The sequence below is a fragment of the Acomys minous genome (assembly GCF_964271855.1).
Source record: "Acomys minous genome assembly, chromosome: 10".
Taxonomy (NCBI): domain Eukaryota; kingdom Metazoa; phylum Chordata; class Mammalia; order Rodentia; family Muridae; genus Acomys; species Acomys minous.
This window is the reverse complement of record NC_140491.1, coordinates 42,158,714-42,174,496: the sequence shown is the minus strand read 5'-3', so window position 1 is coordinate 42,174,496 and position 15,783 is coordinate 42,158,714. Positions and strand designations below refer to the sequence as shown.

Genomic DNA, 15,783 nt, shown 5'->3' with positions numbered 1-15,783 from the left:
GTCCTCATAGATGCATTGCTCATTTGAGACCATATTTAATGTCCATGTATTTGTATTTTTAAGGTTTGTTTATTCCAGTTTATTTTGATTGTTGTGAAAGAGATACTGAATTCTATTTTTTTAAAATGTGACAAGCATCTTGCACTTTAAATTGTCTATCTTGGAAAATGTTGTCATCCACTGATAAGAAGAATCCACTGAAGCTGGATCAAGTGGTTCTTTTTGTTTGTTTGTTTTTAGTTTTTGAGACAGGGTGTCTCTGTGTAGCCTTTGCTGTCCTGGATTCTCTTTGTAGACAAGGCTGGCCTTGAACTCACAGGAATCCGCCTGTCTCTGCCTCCCTAAGAGTGCTGGGATTACTGGCGTGCGCCACTCACTAAACCCATCTTTGGATCAAGTGTTTTATAAATGCCTGGTTGGTCTGTTTAGCATACAGCATTATTTAACTTCGAATTTTTTTCATGTGGCTGATCTATACATTGATGAAAGGGTGTGCTGAAGTCCCCTGAAACAATAGCTTATTAATATTTATACCATCAAGCATAATGAGATATTGTACAATAAGTAAGCATTAACGGAATGGGTAAGACAAGGTTACAACGTGACGCAATCCACTGGGGATTTAATTTAAGGGACCTCTGACTGTGGGTAGATTTTGTCCCTCAGAAGTGCTTTTTATTTTTCTTGAGACAGGGTCTCACTATGTTGCCCAGGATGGCTTCAAACTGATACCTTTACATGATTATTTTTTTTCTGGACCTCTCAAGCATCTGGGACCTGCAGGCATGCACCACCATGCCATCTTCCCCAATAGTATTTTTGGTAAAAGCATAGTTTGGTGTACATGTAAATCAACTGAACTTTTTCTGTTCTAACTCAGCTGAAAAATAAAGTATGAAAGAGGAGGGAAAAGAAGTGGCAAGGGAAAGACCATGCACGTAAAATTCTTCCCAATAACCACAGACTTTATTCCTTGGCCATTTTGCTTCCTAGTTGTCTTTGTGGTTAATAAATGTCTCTGAGACCTAAAACACCACAGAACCAAAGAAAATGTCTTACCAATCATTTGTCCTTATTTTTAAATAATTTTCTCTGTTATATTAAGCAAGTTAAGTCTAATTTTATAGGAAAGCACAGCTTACTTCTGGTCATCTTATACCATGTAGGGTTTTCATTTTTATCTTTTATTTTAATTTTGGTCTGTACTTCTGAAGAGGGGAGAGGAAAGGGCAATGCGGCAAAACTATATTTTCTCATGCCAGCCCAAGAAGAGTTTAATCTCTGTGGCCTTCACTGCTTCAAGTGTGGGGCTTTTGTCAGGTTAATATAAAATCTAACTTATGGCATAGTTGCTAAGATTCCCAAGGTTTTGTCAACTGGAAGTTTAAAAAAAATGCATTCCCTTTTCTATCTTGTTTGAACTGAAAGTTACTCATAAAGCCTGGTTTTGCTCCTTAAGAACCCTCTCCTAGACATTCTGGCCAACAAAGGGGACTCTTTTCTTGAGAAACTAGGAAATTCCATGAGGTGTTTTCCTGCCACCTCCTTCATGTCCTCCACTGAGTGGGAGCTGACTGGTAAGCAAACACAGACAGCCCTCATGTGAACCAGTCAGAGGTTTCCCTTTGCAGTGGAGGATGGGAGGCATGGCAGAAGGAGATTTTAATCATGGGCTTGACTCTTTCTGGTCTGGGTATGTGGCTCGATCTGCAACCAGCCAGTCTTGACCCAGGGAGTAGGTGGAGCGGAAAGTATGATTACAGCTTCCAGTCCCTGACCATCACTCCCACTGCTTCTTCCAAGGTGTCAGTTTTGCCAACTCCAAGTAATTGAACAACATTAAAATTAAGCCATTAAACAGCACATAACCTGTAAGACATTACCTGCAAAATACCCATTAAACGATTTATTGTACACTCTTGTCATCTCAATCCTGTGTGTGGCATTTGTAAAGACAAGTATAGTGGACTCATTCTGAGGGTAACGGAAGATAGGTGGAAAGGTTGCATAGAGAAAGCATTGTGTCACTAAGGTGTAATAGACACTAAGGTGTAATAGAATGGTTATCTGCCTAAAATGCCTTAGTGAAATAAAGAAAACACTGAGTAGCTGTGGTCAGGGAAAGCCACAGGGAGGAGGTGATAGACAAACCGGGACAGGCATTTTTACAGGTAGCACATGAGGAAAAGAATTTTGATAGAAACCAAAATAAAACAACAACAACAACCCCCCCCCCCAGGTATCCAGTGTTGGGATTGTGACCTACAGCATTTCATGAATAAGGGGAAGAAAGACTATAGGCATGTGTGTCCTATACTGGCATGTGTCAATGCGTGTGTGTGTGTGTGTGTGTGTGTGTGTGTGTGTGTGTGTGTGTGTGTGTGTATTATGGTATATGTAATTTCCATCTTATCTCCATCTGTTGGGAATTCCCAAAAGAAATTTGATTGTCATCAGAGTGACAAACAGGCTATACCTTCCAAATACAATTTTACTGGTACTTGAACCTCTCCACACAACTGTGTTGGATTGTTCCTTGTACACAGAGTTAAGCCAAGAATTTTCCAGAATCTTTTTCTTTGAGTAGCTCTGGGCTAGGTTTGGCCAAATGTACAAGTTGGAAAGGACCTGAAAGCAGGAGTGAAGTTACACTATGGCACTGAAGCTGTTGTGCTTAGGTATGGGACCAAGAAGTATAAGTGTCCCATGTCTCCTCATCCTATGCTACACCCGCCTTTTCTTTTTAACACTGCAGCAGTTGTTGGCCAAGAGTGGCCTGGGCATCATCAACAAAGCCCTGTGTGGATCAGGGCAGTAGCTAGCAAAGGCATCAACTGCTCAGAGACCCAAATGAGTCCCCTCTCTGATCCCTGTTATTTCCTAGACATGTTGGATTTTCAATCTCCCTACAAGAGTCCACCTGCTAGCCATTTTATTCTTAGAAGGCTAGTAGTGAAACCCTGTCAGACCTTCATTCCTAGCTTCTTGTGTATTGGGTGAGTCCTAAATCCAGTATCAACCCTGTTGTTGATATCGATAGAAATCTTGCTTTTAGCCCGCTTGCCTTCACTCTTGCTGGCAAATTCATCTATCCTTTTACTGTGACATAATTATGTTTGTGGCTGTTTCCTGCCCTCCTGGGATATAAGTGGAAGACTTACATCTCTGGGTCAGAGAGAATCCACTGGTCTGGGTTTAAAATCAATCTCTTGTCTGGATGTTCTAGCTTATGGTAAATCCTTCTGGCTTGGCAAAGCTGTAACACCCTCCTGAGTTTCTTTCAAGGTCTGATGCAGAGGACTTTTGGGAGTGGAATCTGAATTTTATAACCAGCTGTGATGGCTAATCTTGGCTGTCAACTTGGCTACACCTGAAGTCAACTAGACCACAAACTGCTGGGTGTTTTTGAATGATTTTCTTGATCAGATTATTTGAAGCAGAAAGATGTATTCAAAACATGGGTGGTACCTTCTGGTGGCAGCCCTGATAATAAGACATAGAAGAAAGAAATTTTACTTTTAGCCTGTCGCTGTTACTCTTGTTGGCAAATTCATCTACCTCTTTGCTGTGACATTCCTTTACTGATATTAGAACCAATTTCGTTGGGCTTCCTATAGAGTAAAAACTAGCACCTTTCAAGGGATCTTATAGTACATTAGCACCAGATTGGTACACTATACACATGCCACACCATGACCTGAACAACCTCCAAGTCATTTACTTTTCTAGTGTCAAAGTATCCAGACCATATTGTGGGAAGCCGCGCCCACATTCGCCATTACAAGATGGCGCTGACACCCTGTGTCCCATGCTGACAAACGACTAATCTGCGCATGTGCGAAGGGATTTTCCACTCGTTGTGCTCTGCCTCTCCCGTGGCGTCATCTCGCCCGATGAGCAACAGCCAATCGGGGACTGACACATCCTAAGCAGAGGACAGTTTCCTATATAAGGGATGGGTTTCTGCTGTTTGCTCTCTCTGTCTCCGTTTTTCGTGTTGTAAGCTTATGCTCTTCCTCTCAAGAGGCATTAAAGCTTTACTGCAGAAGGATCCTGTTTGTGTGTGCAGCGTCGTTCTTGCTGACGAGACGGTAACGCTAGCCACACCATATCATGTAAGCAAACCTAAAATCTCCCTCTTCTTTTTCTCCCTCCTTCCCTCCCCCCTCCCTCCCTCTCTCTCTCTCTCTCTCTCTCTCTCTCTCTCTCTCTCTCTCTCTCTCTCACTTTTGTTCCTATTTCTTCTCATCCACCACCAGGTGATTCTGCAACAATATACTGGTGTGTTCTGGGTTGCCCGGAGGCCCTTACTTCATTTTCATTATTGCAGACAAGGGTGCTATGCAAAATCCTCTTGCTCTTGTGTCATGACAAATGCATTTTATTATCCCCATCATTGCTGTTTTGTTGAGGTATTTTGAGACGTGCTTACTGAGTGGCTTTGCAGAACTGGAACTCTGATCTGCTTGCCTTTGTGGCTTTAGTAAAGACATTTGGCCTCTAGGACCTTCCAGCATTAGTAAAGACGTTCGGCCAAGACATCTAGAACCTTCCAGCAGTGTTGCTGATATACTCAAGCTGCTGCATAATGCAGAAAAGAAAAGGACTGGAAAGCCAACCAAGAAGGAATGAAGGGGGCAGTTATAGGGTAGGATCTGCCTAAGAAAGGCCCATGGAAAGGAAGAGAGTAGAAGAGGGCAGCAACCTCAGGGTGGGAGCGCACGCCCAAGGTCAGCATCAGGACACACCTGCAAACCAGAAACTACTCTGTCACCTGTGTAAGAAGAAAGGACTCTTCTCCTTCTGCTTCTGCTCCTTTCTAATCTCTGGAGCTGGCGCCCTCAGGGCATCCACCTGGGACTTTTGAAGCCCACACTGCGGGCAGCCTGCCTTAGGACACCCTTCCCTGGAGCAAGAAGGTGCAGACTCACCTTCTGCCCCTCATCTTAGATAAGTAATTAAGCTGATGTTATTGTATCATCTATCTAATGAGGGTTTGAAGGGGGACGGCTGAGCCCAAGCACAGTGCCTGGCACATGTCAGATTGTCTCTAACCCCTCTAATTCTGGCTAAGGTCACCCCTTGAGCTTCCTGGCTGCAAACATTTTAAACCTATCTCAAGGGCACCTTGGGCGCTCAGCTAGTTTGCTACTTCCTGCTTGGGGGCATCTGGATGTTCTTGCTGTCTTTCATGTGGAGTAGACTGGTAGATAGTGAGCTGTGGCTCAAAGAAGTTTCTGTGCAGGAAAAACACGAGGGTCCATGGTATCGGGGGATCTGCTTGGCTGTATTCACATCGATCAGACCTTCCTGGGGTTACTGAGAAATGATTGCTAATATCTGAACGTGGGAATTATTCTCTGAAGGTTGTGAGCTCGTTTAAAAAAAAAAAAAGCTCAGCGATAGAGTATTTGTTTATTTTCTGTAAGGTCCTGGGTTTGATCCTAGTCCTTCAAAACAACAACAAAAACCAGGTAACCTACATGGACAGTCATTTCTGGGCTGTCAGACTTGACAGTTGTGCCCTCTGAGTACATGCTCCTTCTCTTCCACTGTAACTCCTGCTGATGGTGAAATGAGCCTGGCACATTCTTGAAAGACACAGCAGCCCAGCCTATACAAGTTTTCCAGTGTTCATATATGGGCATCTGAGGGAGAGGCGTAATCACAAGAACCAGAAACCCCTTCAAGCTCCATAAGGCAGTGCGTACCTGACAAAGCCCAGGTGGCCTCTCTAAGTAGGCAGCTATCAGGAGCAGTGATTGCTACAGCCCGTAGCTGTCCTCGGGGCTTCTTTGTCTTTTCTTTTATCTCCACTTTCGGCCCCTGAGGTATTTTCCAGCTTCAGTGTGCAGAAGCATCATGTCTCCCCATTAGAACCTGCAGCTCTGCACAACAGTAAACTTGCTCCTGCGGGCTCTAGGGACTGACCCAAGCCTACTCAGTGCTCGCGTCAACCTTTCCTCAGGAAGACAGAGTCTCATTTGCCTACTCATGGCTATGTAGACTCCTCACCCTGCATCTCCAGCTATTTCCTCCAGAGGCTCAGTTGGGTCATGAGAACCCATCTGGACAGCAGCCACAGCCAGTGTCCATGCCATTACTGTGGGCTGGGGCTCCCATGTGGAGGACGAATGCTATCCACATGAGTCTCTGTGCATGTTTGCTCTTGGAGGTGTGAGCTAGGGCAGCAAGGCTTTGAAAATTTTAGCTTATGCTCAAATATCTGTGGGCATGCCACATTGTATCATTACATCACATATTAACTATACAGCTACAAGAGTGTCCTCATGTAGAGGAGAATCACAGCCTGGTGTGCACTGAGGTCTTATTCCACAGATGCAGCCCATGACCACAATAATAGTTTGTGGCCATGAATTTATAATTAAGCCTTAAGCCAAGAACCCTACCACTCCACAGAAGCAAGGCACGTCTCTTTGACATACAACCTTGCATTGTTTTGGATATGTTTGGAGTGTTTACCTATATTTCCAAATGAATTCTAGTCATAGAAGCTGAGACGGAGCCAGCACTAAGTAGTGTTGGAGAACTACAGATCCCAGCTATGCCTAGGTGAATCAGGGCCCAGCTTCCCTATGCCTTCCTAGCTTCTGTTGTTCTCTCAGCAGATGCTGACTTAGTTGGCTACACTCTTGTGGGTTTCTACAGACACTTGAAGGCTTTAAGGCTGGCCAGCTAGGGTTTTCCCAAACAGCAATGGCTCCATGTGCAGGAGAGATAGGATTGTCACCCTTCCTGGCACCTCAAAATTTCAGAGCTCCTGTCTCCTCTGGAAATCACAACAAAGATGTCACCTGTTCATGCTGAGCAACCATGATGTATGTCTTGCACACAGAATGAGTTCCCAAGCCAGGCACTTCGTTCTCCAAATTCATGTGGCCACATACGAATGCCCGGAGAGTTCAGAAACAACCAAGGAGAGACTTTTTAAAGCACCTGAGTTGTCATGAAGCAGAGATGTGATCTTGATTCCATTTACTCTTGCTTTTTTAGTGAACCATGCATGAATTCATGGATGGGAAACAAACAAGGCCCATGGCAGACTCTTTGCTCTTTATGGTGACAGATCTCTGCTAGGAAGACAGGAATCCCATGACTGGAAAGTCCCTTCTTAAGTGGAATCTTCCTACTCTGTCTGCTAACTGGGCCAAACTGGCTAAAGTGAGGCTCACCTGGGACCAGAGCACTCATGTAGTGTTATGATTTAGATCTGAGATGTTTCCCATAGGCTCATGTTTTATCTGTTACTATTTTGGGGGACTATGGAGGTACTTAGGGGGGGCAGAATAGTTGGCAGAAGTAGGTCTCGAGGAACAGGCTTTTGAAAAAAAAATCTGGTTCCCGTTTCTTGTCCTGCCACAATGTGAACAGCCACTAGTACATACTTTCTTTGTTCTCTGCGCATTCCTGACAGTGATGCATTGAGACACTCTGAAATCATGAGCCCAAAGAAGCCTTCACTTTCTTGTTTCTTTCAGATATTTTGGTCACAACAGTGCAATATTAACCAGTGTGTGTGGCTTCTGCATGGAGCTTAGGCTTTTCAGAGCATGTCAGCTTGCCATACATAATATGCCTACATATCAGGAAATCATCAATGTGATGAATATATGCCATCTTTGGAAAATATAATTCCCGCCCTGTATTCTGGAGGTCACAATTCTTTCTGACCTCTATACTGTTGGGTTCAACTCAACCTAAGGGAGGGAAGGGTTTAAAGAGTAGAAGTTATATAATGTATAGAAGTGTCATCTTCTCAAACACAAAGGATAGCCTAGTTGCTTTCTTGTTTCCCATTCTGTGGTCATTTTAATGAGATGTCCCCTACATCCTTGAGCATTTGCAACCTTGGTCTCCAGTTAGTGGCAATGTTTTGGTGAGTTTATCAGGTGTAGCCTTGCTGGAAGCAGCATGTCACTGGGGAGTGGGCTTTGAAGTTTTGAGTTTACTCTCTGCTTTGTCCTTTAGGAGCACCATGTGCACTCTCAGCTTGTGTTTCCTGACACTGTATCTTCAAGCCACCATCATGGACTCTAATCCTCTGGAACTGTAAGTCCCAATAAATTCTTTCATCTATAAGTTGCTTTGGTGATGGTGTTTTATCATAGCAGTAAAAAGAAACTAATACATATCTCAGTCTCTCTCATAGAACTAAGGTTCACCAGCACACCATGTCACTTTTGTGCATACAGAGGCTCATAAGGACTAAAAAATTTAAAGTCTAGTGTGACAGCTAATGTTTGTAAGGTTTTTTCAATTTTTAATTTATTCACTTTACATACATACATAGTCCCCTCCCTCATTGCCTCTTAGTCCCACCTTCCCTCCCTTATCCACACCCCCTCTCCTCTAGTCCTCAGAAAGGGGGAGCCCTCCTCTCCTATGATCTGACCCCAGCCTATCAAGTCTCATCAGGACTGCCTATATCCTCTTCCTCTGTGGGTTGGCATGGTCACCCTGACAGGGAGAAGTGACCAATGAGTGGGAAACAGGGTCCATGTTAGAGGCAGCCTATACTCCCCATAATATGGGGCTCGCATGGAAACTGTGCTGCCTATTGACTACATCTGAGCAGGGGGTCTAGGTCCTCTCCATACATGGTTCTTGGTTGGTGCAGTAGTCTCTGTAAGTCCCCCTGGGTCCAGATTTGTTGGCTCTGTTGTTCTCTTTGTGGAGCTCCTGTCCCCTTCAGCTCCCTCTGTCTCCCAATTGTTCCCTAAATCTCCTTGTACTCTGCCCCAAAGTTTGGCTGTGGCAGAAACTATTAAAGCATGGAGGGTCTGGAGAGACAACGCCTCAAGTTTTCAAAGGCCATAGCTGTCAACCCAAACCATCATACCCAGCAAGATTACTTAATAAAAGCAAATGAGAAATAAACATTTCCCACAATAATAAGCCTAAAGGAAATATGACTTCTAAGTCATCTCTAAGGAACATACTAGAAGTAGTACTTCAATCTGAAGAAGACAGACCCATTGGAGAGATCACAGGGAACAGATAACAATGCCAGGACAGATTACCACAAGATAACTAAGAAACACTGGAAAATCAGCAAAACAACAGGAATTAATATATGTATTTCAATAATAACTTAGTATGTTAGTAATCTCCACTGCCCAGTAAAAAGCACAGTCTTATCAGATTGGATTAGATAATGGGATCGGTTTTTCTTTTTTGCCTCCAATAAACACATCTCACTATCACCTACAGACCTACAGACAAGCCTTAAGAAGAGTATGTGAGGAAAGGTAATGTCCTAAGTAGATGGAACTGTGAAAACAATCAGGCATTGATATTTTACTATCTGAAAAAAACAAAACAGTGGGAGAGATAAGAAAGGCCAAAATTCCACTGCAGTCCTTTTTTTACAAAAAATTGAAAAAAAATGAGCTTAAATTTCATTTGGAAACAAAAAGAAACAGACCCCCCTAAACAATACTATTACTTTCTTGGATTTGATAAGTAAGGCCCTATTGCTGAAAATGCCACATTCTCAAGCTGTGGGGCATGGAGAAGTCAAGCCGGTCCTGACCTGAAGGCTTCATTCCTACTGCATAGCTTTCATACGACTAGGAGGTGCTATGTGTGCTACTAGGAAGAAAAACAATCGATACCTTTACTCCACCTGTGAGCCCCAAGAACTACAACGGTGAGTGGCCTGGCAAGATATGCCGATCAATGCAATAGTGGCACAAGCCTTATGGTAGTCTCTACCCAGTCCGTGTACCACGTGTATCTCGGATTGTATACTGGTCCAAAACCTCATGGCTGACCAAGTCATAGGCTCTGGGGAGAGCTTCTGTGTTAAAATGATCTGACACTGAGTGTCAGATCCCCAATGCTCTTAGGGGAAAACATACTGCTATTATAATACTACTATTTTTCTGCTAAATGGATATAGTAATAGATTGCCCCTAAATTTTTATTTTTACAACTGTGGATTAATATATCCCTATGCCACATCATAAAAGCTTGTTTTTTTTTTTTTGTTTTTTTTTTTTTGTTTTTTTTTGTTTTTTTAGTAGATGGTGACCAACTACTTGTCAAAGTCCAGAGAATAAGAGACTATGAAACTCAGCTCTAATTGGATCATTTGTATCATAACCCCTTCCTCCTCAGGCATAGGGCTCATTGGGGAAGTGGAGGCAGAAAGATCATATGAGACGGTGTACATGTCTGCTGTCAAACAATATTTGACAGACATGTATGGATTCACAATGGCTGTGACTGCACGCGCAGAACCTACACCAAGATCAAGCTATCCCAAAATCCTAGCATGGATGGGCAAGAGGCTAAAGTGCTTGGGTCTTCCTAAGTGATAGGAGTATCCTGTTATTCATCATGAGTCCCTTTGAGGTCTGAAAATTTGCTCTTCAGATGACATTGGGTGGGACCCTTAGATAACTTTCAGATAGAACCAGTGCCAGGAAGCCCTTGGAAAAATAGAAGACTCTGGTTTCCAAGGCACAGGTGCAGTCTCTAGGAAAAAGGTAGGAGGACTCTATGAAAACCTTTCTACGAAGAGGTCTCGTGATCTTCCAGATTAGTGGGTATATCCACTGCTAGGAAAGGGCACCTCATAGCCACAGAAATAAAACTCCATTCCTGACATAACTGTGATTTTCTGCATCAGGCTATTCATCTGTGTCCTGTGTAGCATTCCTTATACCACACCAGTGAAGCGTCTTGGAAAAGTTACTGAATGTGAGAAGGGCAGTCACAGAAAACCCAAATATACTGGTTGGTTAGAAGTACAGGTTTCCACTTCAGGATGGCCCTGGCATCTTAAATGGGCATAATTTAATGGGCTGAGTCTTGAATTTATGGAGTTTGACGCTATCTCAGGTAGAAGGTGCCAGAATGGAATTAATTGCCGATCAGCCATTTTGAGGTCTGCTGGAGGAGGGTTGCTTAGAGTGAATAAAGGAGAGAAGTCATTCCTCTCTTCAAAACATGTTCTGAGCTTTGTGATTATATTAAAGTTTGGAAATGACTTAACCCAGTATGGATTTCATTTTAGCCTTTCCAAGATGTCTTGTCATTTAACTGTATCTCATATGTGTTCTAGAGTTAGAGCTTCTTCCTCTGCCGTTGTTTATAACTTTCTACCACCCAGCAAAGTGAATCTTGTAAATAAATATCTTAACTCCCATGAGTCATGGTGGATAGAAGCCTGAGAATTGTTCACTTAGGGGAGCATGGGTGTTGAGTGGGGGGTGGAAACAGGTGGAAACGCTGGACAGCACCAAGGCACATGGATAAGCGTCTGTTTTTGCCTAAGTTGAGTAAGCCACTTGGAAACTGCTGAGTTTGGGCAGTGCATTTCTCACAGAATGCTAATTGTCGTTATTATTTCTGTCAATGTTTTGTTAGTTAAGGAAATAACAAGGAAGCAAATGCTGAAATTGGACACAGGGTTGGTAAACGTACTGTGCGTGTTGGCAGGTGCACTTCTGAGACTTTCCAAGGGCTCTTTTCCACAGGCTCACTTGCCAGCAAATCCTCTGCATAGGACGTATCCTGGGGGGAATGTTTCCAGATCCACCGAGAGCAATCCTGGTAGATGTAGTGCGTGAAAACCCGATTCCACCCCTGAAGACAGTTGTTTTGAATTAGACCTAAGCTAACATGCCAACAAGATACTAATAACCATGCTTTCTCTGTATTTCTCTTGCTATTTTATTTCCAGAAACCAAATCCAAATCTTTTTACTTGTTTAGTTTTCCACTGCAATTTACTGATCTTGTATGTTGGCCAAATTGCTTTTTGGTTAGGTTACAGTGACTAACTTCCTAGCTCTCTGGAGCATTGCTCTTACTGCAAAAACCCTATAGTATGAAGGGCTTAGGTTCCTGCTGGGGAATGTAAAGCAGCAACTTCATTTCTCCTGGTGATACAGGCTTCATGTGTGTCAGCACTTCTGTGCTCATGCAGCATATGCATGCATTTATTAATTTAAGGGATGTTTGTTGCCTGGCTCTACAACTCAACCCTCTGTCATCTCTTGTCTTTGCTGCCACTTAAATCTGTAAGGGACATAAGCCACAATGACTTTTAAATTCTTTGTAATGGAAGATCTGTTTTATTGTTATTTTGACCCATTTCTGAATAATAATTCTCATAAAATACAATAGAAACAAGTTGCCAAAGAAATGGAATAAGGGATACTAATGATATACCCCAACTTTTCATTATTAGATTCAACAGACATAAAATTACATTTGAATAAGTATAATAAGAACAAATATAACATGGTTGCACTGAAAGTTTCTGAACACTCTCAGTATTTGTCTCAATTGTAGCTTGGAAGCAGACAGTTCCTGGTTCATGGGGCTAGCCTAGCCCTGGGGCTGAGATCTTTCTATGGACTTCACATCCTAGGAAATGGTACTGTGGTCTGACCAAAATCCTTGCTCCCAGTTTAGGCAAATTTAGCTTTATGCCCCCTACATGGTCTTTAATTGGAATTAGAGAAAAAGTTAAGCAGCTGTTCAGTTGCTAATCATGTCCTGGCTATTAGGAGCTGATTGTAGGACTGATTATGCTTGGCTTCATTGACTGATTGTTAGCAAGAGTAGATTGGCCTCCAGTGCTATTTGCTGCAGGGCATGCATCATATACTATGTCCATTGTCTGTGTATTTAGTATCTCGGTAGGGATGAGAGTAGGAACCAAGAAAAGGCATAGCTTTGATCTCCAGCACTACCAAAAAGAAACACAAAATCTTGTATACAGGTAGTACAAATGAACAAATAATAGCAGATATAGAAACACAGATTCCAGGAGCACAAAGTTTTCCAAGTTGCTCTAACGCCCTTTGCAAGATGAGGCTACAGAGATCAAAGAGTCTAAAAATCATCTGCTTCTAAAAACATCATCTAGACAGAGACTCCTGGTCTGTGAATGGCATTGGAGTGGGACAGTGGTCATCAGATGTTGGTCATTGTTATGATAGGGAACTGAGGCAGAGGTGCAGGTAAGGTAGCCAGGTTGAAGAGATAAGTCGCATGGCATGGAAGCTCATACTTTCTTGGGTGAGACTTCTGTCTCTCTGATGTTGGTACTCCTTTTATAAGGGAAAGGGTTTCATGATGTGAGTCTAAGCTTTATCTTTCCTTCCCAGTTGAGGGGGGGCAGAAATCCTCATTGTCTATTGGGCTATATCTTTTGGAAACTAGTAACAAATGTGTTATAGTATCACCTCAGTTATTCTGGACTTTCCTCCAATTCCAGGTGAACAGAGAATTTTTGACAAAATCTTCGGGACATTGTCCGGAGACTTGACAAAATAACAGAGCTGAGGTAGAATGGGAGAGCTAGGCCGGACAGAAGTGGCAGCAAGGGCTCAAGGCTTGACTTCAGGGAGCTGCAAAATGTTCTATGAAATAGGAGCTAGAGTACAGAAGAAGAAAGAGAGATGCTGAAGCGGCAGTCAACACAAGGCCCAGCACTGCATTATAAGGGTCAGAATATTAAAGACAGGGATTGTGACTCTGTAAGACCTCACTGATAGTTCTGGGGAGTGGTGAGAACATTATTAGGCCACTGCATGGGAGAGAAATGCATCTGATCTGGCTTATGGTGCTGTGAGTCAAGGAGAAAGCAAGATGCCAAGGAGGGGGATGGGAATGTGCTACTTCTCCAAAGAAGCAGAGGGGCCAATGCAAAACTTCCCAGCATTTCGAGTTAATCCTTTCAGCAAAAAATGAAAGGAGAGACCATTACTGTCCCTACTAGCCAATGTAGACCTCGGACAGAACATGCAACCTGTTGGAGAAACAAAACTTGTCAATACCCCAAGCACAACACAATTAGGAAAATTAAGTTTGATCTCTCAAAAAAAAAAAGCTTTGAAAAATCAAGCTTAACACTCTAATAACAAACGACAGTGCTATACAGAGAGATACAGCATTTTTACAAATTTCTGTAATACTAGCCATAATCAGCCTTAGCTTTAGTTTGATGTTGCTTAATCATAAGCAACGCTGAAGGGCAGAGAGTTCACACTCTTATTTACCAGGATGTCAAAGTAGGTAGCCTCAGGAAGTTTCCAGTGTCCCCTCCTGACAGTGAGAATAATAACAGGACTCAGTGTTTAGGACTCTTGTGAGGGTCACGAGAGGTAATGTGCTTTGTGTACCTAACATGCTCAGGACATTTTATCTTTTATTATTATTGAGAATAGACCAGAAAGCAGAGTTTATACCCTGTAGGACGTTTGATGGCTTCTGAGGACTACGTCGTGATCTGTTTGCTCACTTATAAAAGAGGTGTGTCTAAATCTTGTATCATCATTATGAAAACATGGCTCACAGTGGATCATGTGGGTGGTAGCCAGACACTGCGTCTTTGTTTGGCCATTTAGTGATGTAACTGTTGAAAAATCCTCTCTCAGATAATTCTGTTGGGAACCGTTTCCAAGCCATTAAAATATTATTCTTGCAAGTCCTCCTGCGTGGGCAACAGGAGTGGAGACAAAATGCTATGTCATTTTGGCTTTGCCTAAAAATTAATTGAACCCTCTCTAGTGTGTGAAATTGATAATAAATTTGCTGAAATCAGAGCTCTGGCTGGCTGATGTTAATGTCAAGGGTGCAGGTAGAGGAATAGCTTGTTAGCACACTCTTCATGAATTTTGAATTGTAAATAATTTTAATAGCGGCCTGGAAGAGATTACTGATTCCATACTCGAGGAGCAGTTTCCTAAGAAACTGGTACCTATTGACAGAAATATTCCAGAAGATACATTTACCTTGGAGCACAAGGCATTTGCAGGATATCCATTTACATGGAAGCAATTGCTAATTATTTACAAACAATCATTATCGGCTGTGCAAAGCAGTTTCTCTAGGGAGAAATCCTGAATGGATTATGAGAGGCTATTCTATGTGTAAGATAGAATTTTGCAGCCAGAAGAATAAAGTAATCTGACTTTCTAATTTTTTAGGTAGTAGGAGTCAGGGAAGTGGGACCTAGCCTGGCAGCATCACTGTGCTGCCTACAGACAGAAGTCTGGAGCAGAAAGAGAATAGAGACTTTTCTCCTGACTGATGAATGGATTAGAAGAGATTTCATATCTGACTCTGAGAAAATGATGCTGGAATAAATGCAGGAGCCTGAGGGTCCTAGTCTATGCAGCACTAATTACCTCCAGCCCACGTTAAACTTACTTCTATATCATGCTAAAGAGCTTTCTCTATCTGCATCCCAGTAAGAGAGGAGAACATTTATAGACCATTTTCTAGATGATTGTGTTGACCAATTTGTCTCACAGAGTTTATTTTGGTTCACAGCATCAGGAGATACAGTCATCACAGAGAGACATCTGGGGGTAATTCTGTCAAAATTTCAGCTCCACATTTATTGTATACCAACTTTATTATCTGACATGTTACAGATACAGATCACAGTTGAGTATAATTATATCTTCTCAGAGCTTAAGTTTTATTTGGTGGTGTAGGATTTATAAGATCCACTTCCTCTTAATAGAAATGAAGCATTGAGTTTGATCCCCAGCACTCCAAAAACTGGGCGTGGTGGCACATGACTGTCATCCCAGTACTTTGGAGACAGAGGTAGGAGGATCAGAAGTTCAGGGTCATCCTTGGCTACATAATGAGTTCAAGGCCAGTTTGGGATACAAGAGACCCTGTGCTAAAAAAACCAATATAACAAGAGAGACACACACAATGTTTTAAAATTAGTAAAATAATGTTATTAGTGTATAGGGTGCTGGTTTGACATGTGGGGATGAATATTTAT

The 15,783-nt window shown here is 42.5% G+C and overlaps 1 long non-coding RNA gene across 1 annotated transcript in view; it reads left to right on the top strand.

Annotated features, from left to right (window-relative positions):
• Positions 1 to 4,926: 4,926 nt before the first annotated feature.
• The window catches only part of LOC311606924, a 65,807-nt gene continuing 54,950 nt past the window's right edge, over positions 4,927 to 15,783 (top strand). The window contains exons 1-2 of the long non-coding RNA XR_014782467.1: positions 4,927 to 4,954; positions 7,990 to 8,070. This is a non-coding gene — a long non-coding RNA (uncharacterized lncRNA). The remainder of the gene's footprint in view (positions 4,955 to 7,989; positions 8,071 to 15,783) is intronic.